The sequence below is a fragment of the Chlamydotis macqueenii genome, chromosome 2 (genome assembly GCF_036417535.1).
Source record: "Chlamydotis macqueenii isolate bChlMac1 chromosome 2, bChlMac1.mat, whole genome shotgun sequence".
Lineage (NCBI taxonomy): Eukaryota > Metazoa > Chordata > Aves > Otidiformes > Otididae > Chlamydotis > Chlamydotis macqueenii.
In genome coordinates this window covers 76872982-76886996 of record NC_141557.1, presented here as the reverse complement: position 1 = coordinate 76886996, position 14015 = coordinate 76872982, and positions in this window count along the sequence as shown.

Genomic DNA, 14015 nt, shown 5'->3' with positions numbered 1-14015 from the left:
TACAGGAAGCCTGCCATGCCTGAACAACCTATAGAAGATCCTGAGCTCTAACACTCAAAACTTTTGCATTTTTTTCCCTTTGGCAAAGAAAGACAATGTTACTCTGGAGCAGGGACATTATATCAGCTGCCATGACTTCCTTTCCTCCATGGAGGAAGAGCCCTGAGCATTATGGAGTCTGTAGGACTTCCAATAAATTTTGTCTCCATGTTTTCATTCCACGGGTCTAATGTCCTCTCAGTTTAATCTGTCAAAGTACAAGGATTATGTCCCCTACGACAAAGAAAAAAAAAATTGGCCCTATTTGCTACAAACATGCTGTCTGGTAAACTAAACTCTGCCGGGCAGTACTCCCAGTCACTGAAACACAATTATTTGTGCTGTGAAACTGTTAGAGCAGGGCCTGGCACGCATCAGGGCTATGCTAACTAATACTTTCCTAAACAATGCCCAGTTACAGTTCAGGAGTTAAATACTGGCAAAGATCATTGGTAAGATGCAGCTTACATATAGCTACCTGATTTTGGAGGCTAGGAGAGTTTCTTTATGTGAAAGCAAATCTTTGTATACCAGTTGGGCTCATCAATCCAGAATTTTCCCAAAATTATTAAATTCACTAGGGAAGATGTAGCAATAAAGGCTTACATACATCATTGACTGCTTCTTGCACACAGATGCCGCCAAAGCAAAACAGGTCCTTATGTTTGGGTCACGCTCACCTTGCTCCAGCCTACTCAACTCAAAGTAAGCCTTCTTTGTTCTTAACTATAAAAGTATCCTTCTACTACTTTTAGACCCAGGCAACTACAGGCCGGTCAGCCTCACCTCTGTGCCTGGCAAGGTCATGGTGCAGATTCTCCTGGAAACCATGCTAAGGCACATGGAGAGCAAGGAGGTGGTTCGTGACAGCCAACATGGCTTCACCAAGGGCAGATCGTACCTGACCAATTTGGTGGCCTTCTATGACGGGGTGACAGCATCGGTGGACAAGGGACAAGCAACGGATATAATCTACCTGGACTTGTGCAAAGCTTTTGACACTGTCCCACACGACATCCTTCTCTCTAAACTAGAAAGGCATGGGTTTGATGGACGGACCACTCGGTGGGTAAGGAGTTGGCTGGATGGCCGCACTCAGAGAATGGTGGTCAACAGCTCAATGTCCATGTGGAGACTGGTCATGAGTGGTGTCCCTCAGGGGTCCGTGTTGGGCCTGGCCCTGTTCAACATCTTTGTCGGCGACATGGACAGTGGGATAGAGTGCACCCTCAGCAAGTTCGCCGATGACACCAAGCTGTGTGGTGCCGTCAACATGCTGGAAGGGAGGGATACCATCCAGAGGGACCTGGACAGGCTGGAGAGGTGGGCCCGTGCCAGCCTCATGAAGTTCAACCAGGCCAAGTGTAAGGTCCTGCACCCAGGTCGTGGCAATCCCAGGCACAAATAAAGGCTGGGCAGAGAATGGATTGAGAACAGCCCTGAGGAGAAGGCCTTGGCAGTGCTGGTGGACGAGAAGCTCAACATGAGCCAGCCATGTACCCTTGCGGCCCAGAAAGCCAACCGCATCCTGGGCTGCATCAAGAGGAGCATGGCCAGCAGGTCGATGGAGGTGATTCTGCCCCTCTGCACTGGTGAGACCCCACATGGAGTACTACATTCAGTTCTGGAGCCCCCAACATAAGAAGGACATGGACCAGTTGGAGAAGGTCCAGAGGAGGGCCACAAAGATGATAAAAGGGCTGGAGCACCTCTCTTATGAGGACAGGCTGAGAGAGTTGGGGCTGTTCAGCCTGGAGAAGAGGAGGCTCCAGGGAGACCTTATAGTGGTCTTCCAGTACCTCAAGGGGGCCTACAAGAAAGATGGGGAGAGGCTGTTTAGTAGGGCCTGTTGTGATAGGACGAGGGGTAATGGTTTTAAGACAGAGGGAGGTAGATTTAGATTGCATATTAGGAAAAAAGTTTTTACAATGAGGGTTATAGAACACTGGAACAGGTTGCCCAGAGAGATGGTGGATGCCCCATCCCAAGGCCAGGTTGGATGAGGCTCTGAGCAACCTGTTCTAGTGGGGGACCTCCCTGCTTCTTGCAGGGGGGTTGGACTAGATGACTATTGAAGGTCCCTTCCAACCCTAACCATTCTATGATTCTAATGCTACCCTTAGCAGAAGCCAACTTATTCACACCTAGAGCACATGATTTTTTTGACCATCAGTGCTAAAGAAAAATCACTCTTTTGACACAGTCACAAGTTAGTAGGAGGGATTAAACAACATGAGTATGAACAACATGGAGCTATATGAATTGGATCTGTTTCCAGATATCTGTGCTAATGTGATCGTAACCTCATCACCATCTACTTCCTCCAAATAGAGATAATTAATTTATTTTGAAGGAGATATAACTGAATGGGAACCGAGAATATGTTATATCTGATATGCTAAGGGATCTGTCTAGTCCAATCCTATGCCTCCATCGAAGAGTAGCATCAGTTACATGTGTGAGTACTTCCTGTCAAGCAAATCTCAGATAAAGTGTGCCTCCACATTGAGTTCATACATGATCTTTAAGAGTCAGCAATTGGTATCAGACATGAAAATCAGATTTTAGAGCTTTTCCAGAAGCTTACTTATAATTCATTATAACATTTTAAGGTATTAACTATAGCCTTGTAAATGACCAGTCTCAAAAGCTTAAGTGCTAACAAATCATTTTTATACTAGGCATACAAAAAGAAAAGCTTAGACAGAAATTCAAATTTCAAATCAGCATATTTTTAAATGACCTATAACTTAAAAAGTCTGACAAGATGCCTTTAGACTTTGCAGAAAGATTTCCTTTCTTTCATAGGAAATGTGTCAATTTTCTGGTCAAGTCAAGGTGCCAATTCAGAAAAGCATCACTATTCAAAAAGGATGTAAGCATATGCTTAACTTGAAGCATGCACTTGAGTCTCTTTGACTTAATGATAGGATCTAAGCACATATTTACATTTAAGCACATGTCTGAGTGCTTTCCTCCACAGAGACAGATTTAAGCTTGTGCTTCAGTGCTTTCACCATCTAATTTTCCAAGACAAAGCTATAGGTAGAGATAAAATAGTGTGTTAGAATGGAACCTGGAAGTGCATATAGACAATCAACCTCTGCAAAATTATATGAAAACATAAAGGTGCACAGCTCATTAGTCAGGCACTGAGGAGAGGGACAATGAGTCTCTGAACTGTGACCCCAGCTCACAGAAATTACAAGAGCTGGGTCTTGTAGCTGACTGAAGAGGTAACGAGAGAACTAATATTGGACTTGCAGCCACTTTGATTGAATCTGAGGTTAAGGCAAGAAAGGAAATAACAGTAGGTTTTTTTTAGATTTGACTCAAGCCCAGGACAAGACGGGCATTACATGGGGGAAACTAGCCTCAGGCTATCAGTGGCTGCTGTTGCTCTGACTAACTTTGAAAAAGGTGCGGGATTGTAGCAGTGGGACAAGCAGGAGATAGGGGTGGCTTGAAAGAGCTCAACACTGTAGTCTTCTGTTTCATGGGACTTTGAAATCTCTCCAATAATATGGAGTAACATATTCCCATGGCAAGACTCGCAACACATTTGAGCTTTGGCGAAATAAAGGGTGAACAGCTATTAGAAGATCTGGTAATTTTGAGATTCCACCTCCACTCCCGCCCCCTGCCCCAAATGCATAGCAAAGTCAAAATACCTATAATCTAATACAATCTAAAGTTGTTCTTTTTCATGAAATTTTATCATTTTTGGGGGATTTCTCCTGAACTTTACTGTTAATCGTAATAACTGACTGAAGCTGTGAGTGAGTGTACTAAGGAATCAAGGTGACATAGATAATGTAGACTTCTTATTGATATATCTCCAGAAGTGGTGGGACTCAGAAATTTCTCCTCTCTGACATGCAGACATAGTCAGTGATTCATGCATACACACCATTAACATATTGTCCCATAACCTACTCATCCAGGCTACAGGCAAAAGAAAAAAAAAAACCAAACATGCAAACTCCTTGCATTGACACAACTAAATCTTGTCAACTGAATCACGTGTAAAAGCAACACATAAATTAACCTTGTGTAGCTAAAGTGGATAAGAAAGCAAACCGCTGAGACAGGCCAGGGAAGTATGTGCTCTGAACCATCACAGCAATTCAGCACAACTGCTAGCGGTATTTTTAAGATGAGCTGCAAAGACACCTTAGACATGTTTTAAAGGGGCTTTCACTGCAGAATCTGAAGGAAAGAAGTAGCAACATTACTTGCTCCTCACAACTGGGCCTCATCACCCAGATTAAGAGTGGAATTTAAATTACTACTGCTCATGTACATTGGCCATGTAAAAGACAACTACACCAGGACAGAGCAGTGATACACCTTTTCTGAATCCAGGAGCCAAGCACTATATTATTTGGAATGAATTAACTTATTGTTTTTCATATTCTATCCTTCATTAGCTATTGTTTGTAATAGCGTTTATTATTTTCAATATTTTCACAATACTTATTCTATAAGGGACACTGAAGGAATTGCTTTCTAGTAGAGATATAGGTATAGACAGATATAGATATAAAACTGATGAGATCTCTTAAAGACATTTCCATACCTAGCACGGTTTTCTAAGTGTAATCCTATGTGTATTCAAACTAGAAAGATGTCTCCCCAGAGAACACAGTACAATAACCCTAAGGCTAGATTCATTAAGGAAGGCTGGATTGGAAATAGTTTGGGGATAGTATAAGAAAAATATAGAGCAGCATTAAAAAAAAAAAGCAGGCATACTGAGTAACCTCAACTGAACAACTAAATACATACTGAGAATTTTTCTCCTAATGTTATTATATAGTCTGTAGCACACCCTACTAGTACTAGAGAACATTTGCTTCTGAAAATTGATATTTTTGCTACCATGAATCATAGCTGACGAGCAGGCCAATAACAGTATTTTAGATGAAACAAAAAAATCGTGTCATAAATATAGAAAATGCCATGAAACCAAAGCATGTTCTAAAGCTAAAATATATAAATGCCATTAAATATATATATTACATTCCCTTTAAAAACTGTCATCTTTCATATCCATCTACAAATCAGACCGAGATGCAATATGTAGCAATAACTGGCCAGTCTTGACTCAGGGCATCACTCAGCCACTTCATAGCTAGAAAAAATAAATTCAGCAGATTATTTTAAGGGATAAACAGATCATTAAAATGATCTAGTGATGACTGTTCATCTTAAAACCACATTTTCATACTTAATTCAGTGTTCTAAATGTATCTGCAATTAATTTGAGTCAACGCAGTAGCATATGGAAGACAGCAATGCAATAATCCTGTGACTACATTCACGAAAGGAGGCTGCACTGGAGAGGCTTTCTCAATAATAAGCTTTAGCATGAAAACATAAGCATAGAACATGCAGTGATCTTAAACTGAGTTATTCAAGAAGTTTGATTACTGGACTTAACAGAAGCTGACTTATTTTTACATCTATTGTCCCAGCACACTTATATCCTGCATTGTTAATGCCAAGCTTAAGAGAAGAAAAAGATTACATATAAATCACACAAGTCTCTTGGCTAAACTAGCTGTCAGGGAAACATCAGGAGCAAGATTGCACTTTTAATATCACCTGTTTCCAAAGCTCAATGCCCTATTCTGTGCAACCAAGAGGTATCTTCCACTACCATGCATTGGCAGCCCAGAATCATCCCCAACACGAGAAGCATCCCAGCTTCAGCATCATATGGCTTTGTTCAGGGTTATCCACTTGGTGCAAAAGCAGTATGCATGCATTTTTAGTTTTCTTCAGTGTGAACTATCACCCAAGGGTTGAGGATAACTACATGTGCACAATACTATGAATCAAAAAAAAAAAAAAAATTATCCCGGTCCCACCATGCTATGTTGCTCCTCCACAGAATTCTTTCAGACAGAAACTTAAGCTTCTGTTCTTAGGGAAGTTTCTTTCTCATCTAACAACCTAGGGAGATTAAGATGACTAACCATATAAGTTAAGTATCTAAGTATCTGAAACCTAGGAAATATAAATCCTCCCTCCTCTTTTGTACATCATCAAGTTATTGTGATCCTATTGCATAGGCAGGTGGTGACTAAAACTTAGTAAGAAACACATATAGCATTGTATGACATCCTTGGGTGTTTGCCTGTCAGAGTAGGATGTACATAGAATCATAGAATCATTAAGGTTGGAAAAGACCTCTAAGATCATCAAGTCCAACTGTCAACCTAACACCACCACGCCTCTAAACCACGTCCCAAAGTGCCACGTCTACACATTTTCTGAACACCTCCAGGGATGGTGACTCCACCACTTCCCTGGGCAGCCTGCTCCAGTGCTTGACCACTCTTTCAGTAAAGAAATGTTTCCTAATATCCAACCTAAACCTCCCCTGCTGCAACTTGCCCCTGGAGAAGAGACCAATACCCACCTCACTACAACCTCCTTTCAGGTATTTGTAGAGAGTCATAAGGTCTCCCCTCAGCCTCCGCTTCTTCAGACTAAACAAATCAAACATCTTTCTTTGTTTAATCTTTCCATTTATACTTTTTCCTTGACACACAGACACCTCAGTACACCAGGTCTACACTACACTTTAATGTCTGATGGTCATAGTAGCTCTGAACTGGAAGAGGGAGAGGTGCACTAGCGTGGTACTGCACTGAAGGAAACACACCCTGCTAAGAGAGAGGCGTATCACTTCAAAGGACATGCTGCCTCCACACTGGTATCAGACACTGAGACCCGAACCACATTAGTATCACCATGACATGTGAACATGCTTGTTCCTATCAGCATTAGTTTTGAAACCTAGATCACACTCCAGTGCACAGGTAACACAAGATCCTACTCTCCTAATACCTAACGGACAGTTTGCTGCATGTGAGTGGACAGGGACATTACTCAGGCATCTGCCACATACAAACTTCCAGGCTTATTTTCCAAGGCTAAAAGATTAGCCTCAGAGATTTTGCAAACCGCTAATTCAAGCAAAGCATTCTGTATAGGTGAATTTCAAATTTTTCTACCAGACACCTCTTATGTGATCTCAGAGCCTATTTTAATATATCATTGCACAACAAGTCATACAATTTTCATTTTTCACTGTTCCCGTACCTGAGCTTTGCATCAGCTTTTGGCACTGAAAATGGGTTTGGATGACAAAGCAATGTGTGCAGTAAAACATGTTTTCCTTCCAATATGTCATTTTTTTGTGTGTGTGTGAATAAAACCTTTGGCATCAGATGCCGGAGTGCTCAGTGTTTAAAGTAATATTGCTGTGAGCAAGAGTGAACGGAAGCATATGGACATCAATTGAGTTATTCATAAGGTGCCACCACAACAAACTAAGCAGGCACCTGCTGTTTCACTGCCTCAAGAGGCTTTTCTCTACAACTCATTTTAAAATAATTTGGTGGCAAGGCCGGCACTGAAGCCAGATTATAAACTGGAAATTCAGCAAAATCCTCACCAGGGTTATGCAGGGAGGAGTGTTTACACACATACATGCCTCTCTGTCTTTTTTACATACATGTTGCCTGTACAATTCAGCAACACTGCATTACTGCCTGGAAAAAATACAGCACATAAAAATCAAACAATTCAGCAATTAGAGTTCCTATAGCAAAACTACCTCAGTTACTGTGTGAAACTTGCACATTTTACAATATGCATTAGACAATGCAAGTAAAATAATACTGTTAACAAGGGACAGAATATATCAAACAAGGAAAGCTGTAATAGATTGTGTTGCATTACATCAGACAGATTTCCTTTAGCTTCCTCACCTAACCTCCATTGCTCTATGTATTACCACCTTCTGCCTTTTGTGGGCTAGCTTTATCCTGTGCTTGCTTTTGACCTAAGAACTGCTCATTTGATGTAATACTTTCCCCATTTTCTGAGTCTTTTCATGGCTGGGCTAGGGACTTGGGGCAGAGAAGGGAATCTGACAAAGACTTTAGGGTTTCTTCAGTCCTCTTTGATGCCACACTGGTTTCCTCTAAGCTCTCAAACCCCATGTCTGAACACCTTCTTCCAGTTCTCCAGATTTATCACCTCGAGAGGACACATACAGATAGAAAATTCTGTCCTGTCATATCCATCAGCCTCTCAAAATGCAGCAGAGGCTTACAGATGGACTTAAGCCATGGTTTACCTTCATCTATGGTTCACTAAGATCCCTAGGTATCTCACCAGTTCTAGGCTCTTGCCTGAGTGCGTTGCTTAATGGAGCCCCTAGCCATTCATTGTGAACTTCAGACTTGAGCATAAAAGACATCTTAGCAGCTCTAGGGAGGCTTGCCCTATTTTTAACCATCCCAATGAAGTCAGCCTCTTCTCTGCTCCCTCAGCTACTCTCTGTCCTCATCCATCCTGCCTACCTCATGACACACATGTGCTTCACACATCACCCGCATTTCCCACCTCTTGGATGCTTCCCTATCTTTTACTTCCACCTCTGTGTTGGCTTTGTGTAGTGGAGGGGGCTACAGTGTCAGGTTCTGTGAAAAGCTGCTAGAAGTTTCCCCCAAGTCTAGTGGGACTTGGCCAGGGGTAGGGTAAACCTGCTGCTGGCCAGGGCTGAGCCAATGGGTGGCAGTGGTAACACCTCTGTGATAACGTATTTAAGAAAGGGTAAAATAAATAAATTTAAGAAAAAAAAAAAAAGAAAAAAAAAGAGAGAGAGAGAGAGAAGCAGAAGCAGGGGGCAGAGAGGGGGAGGAGTGAGCCTTGTGGGCCTTGCAGCCTTCACCCTCTGGCCTCCTGCCGTTGTCTAAGCCTGACTCAGCCTAGCCCAGATGCAAGAACTGAAGAGAGGAAATGTGAGGAGAACCTGAGAGGCATCTGCCTCAGCCTGATTGTGAAGAATTTATTGTGAGAACAGCAGCTGCAGATGCCAAGGTCAGTGAAGAAGGAGAGGGAGGACTAAAGTCGCTCCTGACAAGATTCCCCTGCAGCCCATGGAGGTCCACAGAGGAGCAGAGATCCACCTGCAGCCCATGGAGGACCCCATGCCAGAGCAGGTGGATGCCCAAAGGAGGCTGTGGCCCATGGAGGGCCCATCCTGGGGCAGCCATTCCAGAGGGAATTGCCCACACCAGAGCAGTTTGTGAAGGACTGTAGCCCACGTGAGGGACCCCACGCTGGAGTAGGGGAGGAATGTGAAGAGTCCTTCCCTGGAGGAGGAAGGAGCAGTGTAAAGCGACGTGTGATGAACTGACAACATGCCCCGTTCCCTATTGTCCCACTCGGAACAGGAGAGGAACATAGAAATAATTTGAAATGAAGTTAAGCCCAGGAAAAGGAGAAAAAGAAAACAGAGATGGAAAACAAAACCAATAACAGAAAATACTTAAGCACATAATTTACAGTACAAAAGCTCACAGCGGATTCTGATATCCAGCTTCCTCCAAGTAGCAGGAACTTGCCCCTTAGCACCATCCCCAATTTATTTACTGAGCATGATGTCACAAGGGATGGAACAGCCCTTTGGCCAATTTGGGTAAACTATCCCAGCTGTGTCCCCCAGCCACAGGTGCCACCAGCTCCAGTTTGCCTCACAGCTCAGGTGAACATTAACTCTATCCCGACCAGAACCAGGACAACTTCCAAGAACCTGCTCCTCATTCTTATTTATTCTCCCCACCTTCTTTGATGCTTAGGCACCTGTAAAATAAAATAAAATAAAATAAAAGTGGATTAATTGCATGGGAGAGTGGGTGCTTCTGCTTTCAAGCTTTTGGTTTGCCCCTGTGCCAACATTTCAATCTTGTCCCACTCAGCCCAGGCTACCTAGAGAGAAACAGGCTTTTTATGGGGGAGCATTAGCTGCTAATTTCTAGCAAATCTGCAGGAAACATAAAACCTGCAGGCTTCAAAGGAGTTCAAACAGAGAAATGGTGTGGCTGAACTCCTAACTAGTGTACTCTAATAGTATTTTTCCTCTTAATTGTTATCAGCCTATAGGAAAACATTGCTGTGTTCATAGCTGCGAGAAAGGCTGCTCCAACCAACCAAAGCCAACCGCCAAACTCTGCTTGATTTGTGCTGTGTATTGTTCAGTGTGGTTACCACTGTCCAAGGAAATGTTTTATTTTCCATTGTGTGTTGTATTTTTCAGATCTTTAGCTGGACTATTACAGTCTCATGCTGGGCTGTCAAAACAACTCAATCTATGCTGACTAGCTACAGAGAAACATATAGCTTCTATCCAGTGCCTCCAGAGTAACAGTTCAAATAGGGAAGCATCAGGGACTGTGATCTGAATATCAGAGGCTCACCAGGATTAGAAGCCTTAAAAAAAAAAGACTTCTATGGGTAATAAATTATTCATAGCTTCAAACTATCTTAGATAATTAAAATTACCTGCTTTCAGCAGATATGCCATCTACTACAATACCCCCCTTCTCCCCCCTTCTCATAGATCTGATTGACACTATCTCTTTCAGATAGCTGTATCCACTCTGCATTTATACATTTGACAGGTGCACTATACATACCCTGTGCTGCATTACTTACTTGTGCATGTCTGTGTGTGCATGGATATAAAAACTCATACAAGCAAAGTCTCCTATTGTGCTAGGAGGCTGACAGAAAGTATGCTGTGTAATACAACAGCTTGGGTTTAACCTAACATGCCACAGAAACAGCATATCACGCAGTTATATTGTCCATAGCAGTCAGGGTGCAGGGAATAAATAACAAATGCTACAATGGGGAGAAAGAGGCAAGTAAAATCTTCTGTTCCATTAAGAAGTTGACTCCAAGTATGCTACAATACCAATTGACAGTAACATGAAGCTAGATTTCTTCATTGAGGAGATGTCAACTTACAGTGAGATTTGGTTTGATGTTCCCTGAAGTCTGTTGAAATATAGGCACTGTGGTTTTACTCTTTCCCTATTCTTTTTGCAAACAGCACATAGAAAATATATTCTTTGCAAATGACTATTTGCCACAGGTCACAACACTGTAGCGCATTGCTCCTCAGCAGTTTGAGACATCATTTACTAACCCATGAAGATGGAGGTGGGGAATATATTTCTACACATCATGGTCCTGAACTTTTGACTTGAAGAAAATGTTAAAAATTAGGAAATCTTTTCAGTTCCTAAGAGAAGCACAGTAATTTCAGTTTGGAAGGCTGAAAATTTCCTACAGTTAAGGAGCAGTCAAATATTTTAATATCATTCTGTACTACACTACCTTCAAAACTCATATCACTTCCACTCTTAAGCATCTATAAAAAGAGAAGCACTACAATAAAATTAAATCACTGTGTGCTGTGTGGAGCCAAGTGAATATATTAGTTGAAATGTGTACTTTATGAGGTGTTTGCAGACAGAAAGAAATCATAATTAATGTAAATTGCATGCTTACATTGACTGAAATTACCTGCTTACACCATATATGCTGTTTTCCTAACTGTCTCAAGTAGCTTATGAAGAAGAGTGGTTGTTTTTTTTTTTATTTTAACTGATGGGCTAAACCCCTTCCATTTGTGAATCATTAGGTTCTGCTGGCTTCTGATTCAACACAATATGATGATTTCATAGCTCTAATAAAAAAAAGTAATTAATCCTCTTTTGTTGAGATCTTCTACCAGTTCAAGCAAGATGGCAAAGAAACAACTCAAAAAAGGCAAAACGGAACACCATTCTCAAAAACTGGGATGCACTCAATGTCTGTAAACTTTATATTCCCTAATTCTTTGCCCTTTTGTTTCACAAAGAGGAAATAACCCTTATTTCTAAAGGGAGGCTCTGCTTCTTATTTCTGTTTGTTTTCACTTCTTTGCTCTGAAAGTTAAATGGATAAAAGACTATCAATAAAGGAGAGCAAAGAACAAAGAGCATTGAAAGCTACCTTCCAACCTAACAGGAAAAAAAAAAAACAAGAAAAATATAGAGAAAGAAATATTACTGTCTTGACAAAAATAAGTTGCATCAAAGAACTTGTAGTGGGAACCAGGAAGGTTGGATTTAACCTATCTAGCCACAGGAACAACATATCACATAGGTAAGTGTCTGTAGTGGCCAGAGTCAAAGGGATAAATAACAAATACTATGATGTGGAGAAAAAGACAAGTTTTTCTTTGTATTTGAATACAGGACTGGAAAACTGACTGTGTCTGAATACTGGACTGGGTACTACCTACCCCCTTAGTGTCAAGGCTACTTGTTATCCATTATAACCAGAAATCCTCTTTACGTAATGGAATAAAAAGGAAAGTCCTCATGCAAGTAGAGTAATACATTTGAAATGCATTACCCTTGTGTGACCCTTAACATCGTTAAGAAGGTCCTCTAAGTTCTGTAATGCAGAAAATCAAAAACAATGGTACAAGCATCCTTTGAAAGAAATGAAAGACTACACTGAAAGGAACCTTGAGTGTGCTACAAGATGACACCTGTGCTGTTCTGCTAATCTGAACTATTTGTGTGACAACAGTGATTGTCAGAAAAATTACAAGATTATTTAATTCATACTACTGTAAGTCAAGGTCATGCTTGATTTCTGCTCCCAGAGGTGCTTACAGACAGCTTTCAATGGATTCAAATTATAGGCCAGATCATTAAGTTAGCTGACTGACTCACCCTTTCTTGCTATTAATACAGAACTCATCTTGGAGATTTTCTGCATGGCTGTATGGATAACCTGAATTTATGTAGACCTCAGCAGTTCAAATTTGGAATGTGTTGCAAGCAGTGCAACAAGAAGTTTCTGAAGATTATTGGCAAGGAAAAGTGTTCAACTTTCATTGCATTATTCTGAAACACTGTCCACTAAATAACACACTGTACATGTAGTACCTGTAAATTAAAATCCATTACTTGCATGCAGACAGACTGAGGGACAGCTAACACTTCATAGATCTTAGAGAGAGAATTATTTCCTTGGATGCATACAGCCTGTTTCACCACCACCTTCTGCCCCGAGCATGAAAAACGATATGAAATAGGCTGAAATACACCTCAAGGAGTCCCCTGCTCTACACTCCTACCTCAAGACAAAATCAGTTATAAACTATTTCTTCACCACCAAATGCTTGTCTAATCTGCTCATAAACACCGTCTGAAGATTTGCCCCTCTTTCCAGAAAATTTATTCTGATGCTTAACTATCCTGGTGATCTACAAGCCTTGATTGATACACAACTGTCCTGGTTCTGGCCAGGATAGAGTTAATATTTACCTGAGCTGGGTGGAGAACTGAAGCTAGTAGCCCCTATGGCTGGGATAGTTAACTAATTAGCTAACAGCTGGGGTTAATTTACCCAAATTAGCCAAAGGGCTATTCCATTCCATCTGACATCATGCTCAGTATATAAGTGGGGAGGGTGCTAAAGGGAGGCTCTCCTAGTTGGAAGAGACTGGATGTGGAGATCTGTTGTGAGCTATTATACTGTATTGGTGTTCCATCACTCTCTTGTTTTCTTCTGTCATTACTGTTAAATTTACTTTTTTGTTCAATCTCAACCCCTGTGTTTGTTTTTTTTTTTCCTGGTTTTCTTTTGTTTGTCAAATCTCCTCCTATTCTCTCGGAGAGTGGGGGGAGTGAGAGAGAGACTGCGTAGTCTGGTCCCCATTGGGGCTGAACTACGACAACAACATCTCCCTTTCTGAAAACTATCGCCTTGTTTCTGACACACGAGATACAGAACAGTTTATTCCCTTTCCATCTGTATCAATCCTTTTTTCATGTTTTGCGTCATATAAGCAGGTGCTTTCCAGCCCAGCCCTTCCTTCCCTTGACTGAACTGCTCCCACATGTTCTGTCTTTGATCACACAACATGCCCTTCAGTCCCTGGAATCTCACATTGGACCACTTCTTTCCGCAAGTATAGTATCTAAATCTGGACACCATATTTCAGTCTGAGGCCCTTTCTCTGATGTGACAATACTCTAACCTTGCATAGGTGACTACATAATCAAGTCCCAGTTTGCCTAAGGGACTCCTTACACCAGGTCTAAACC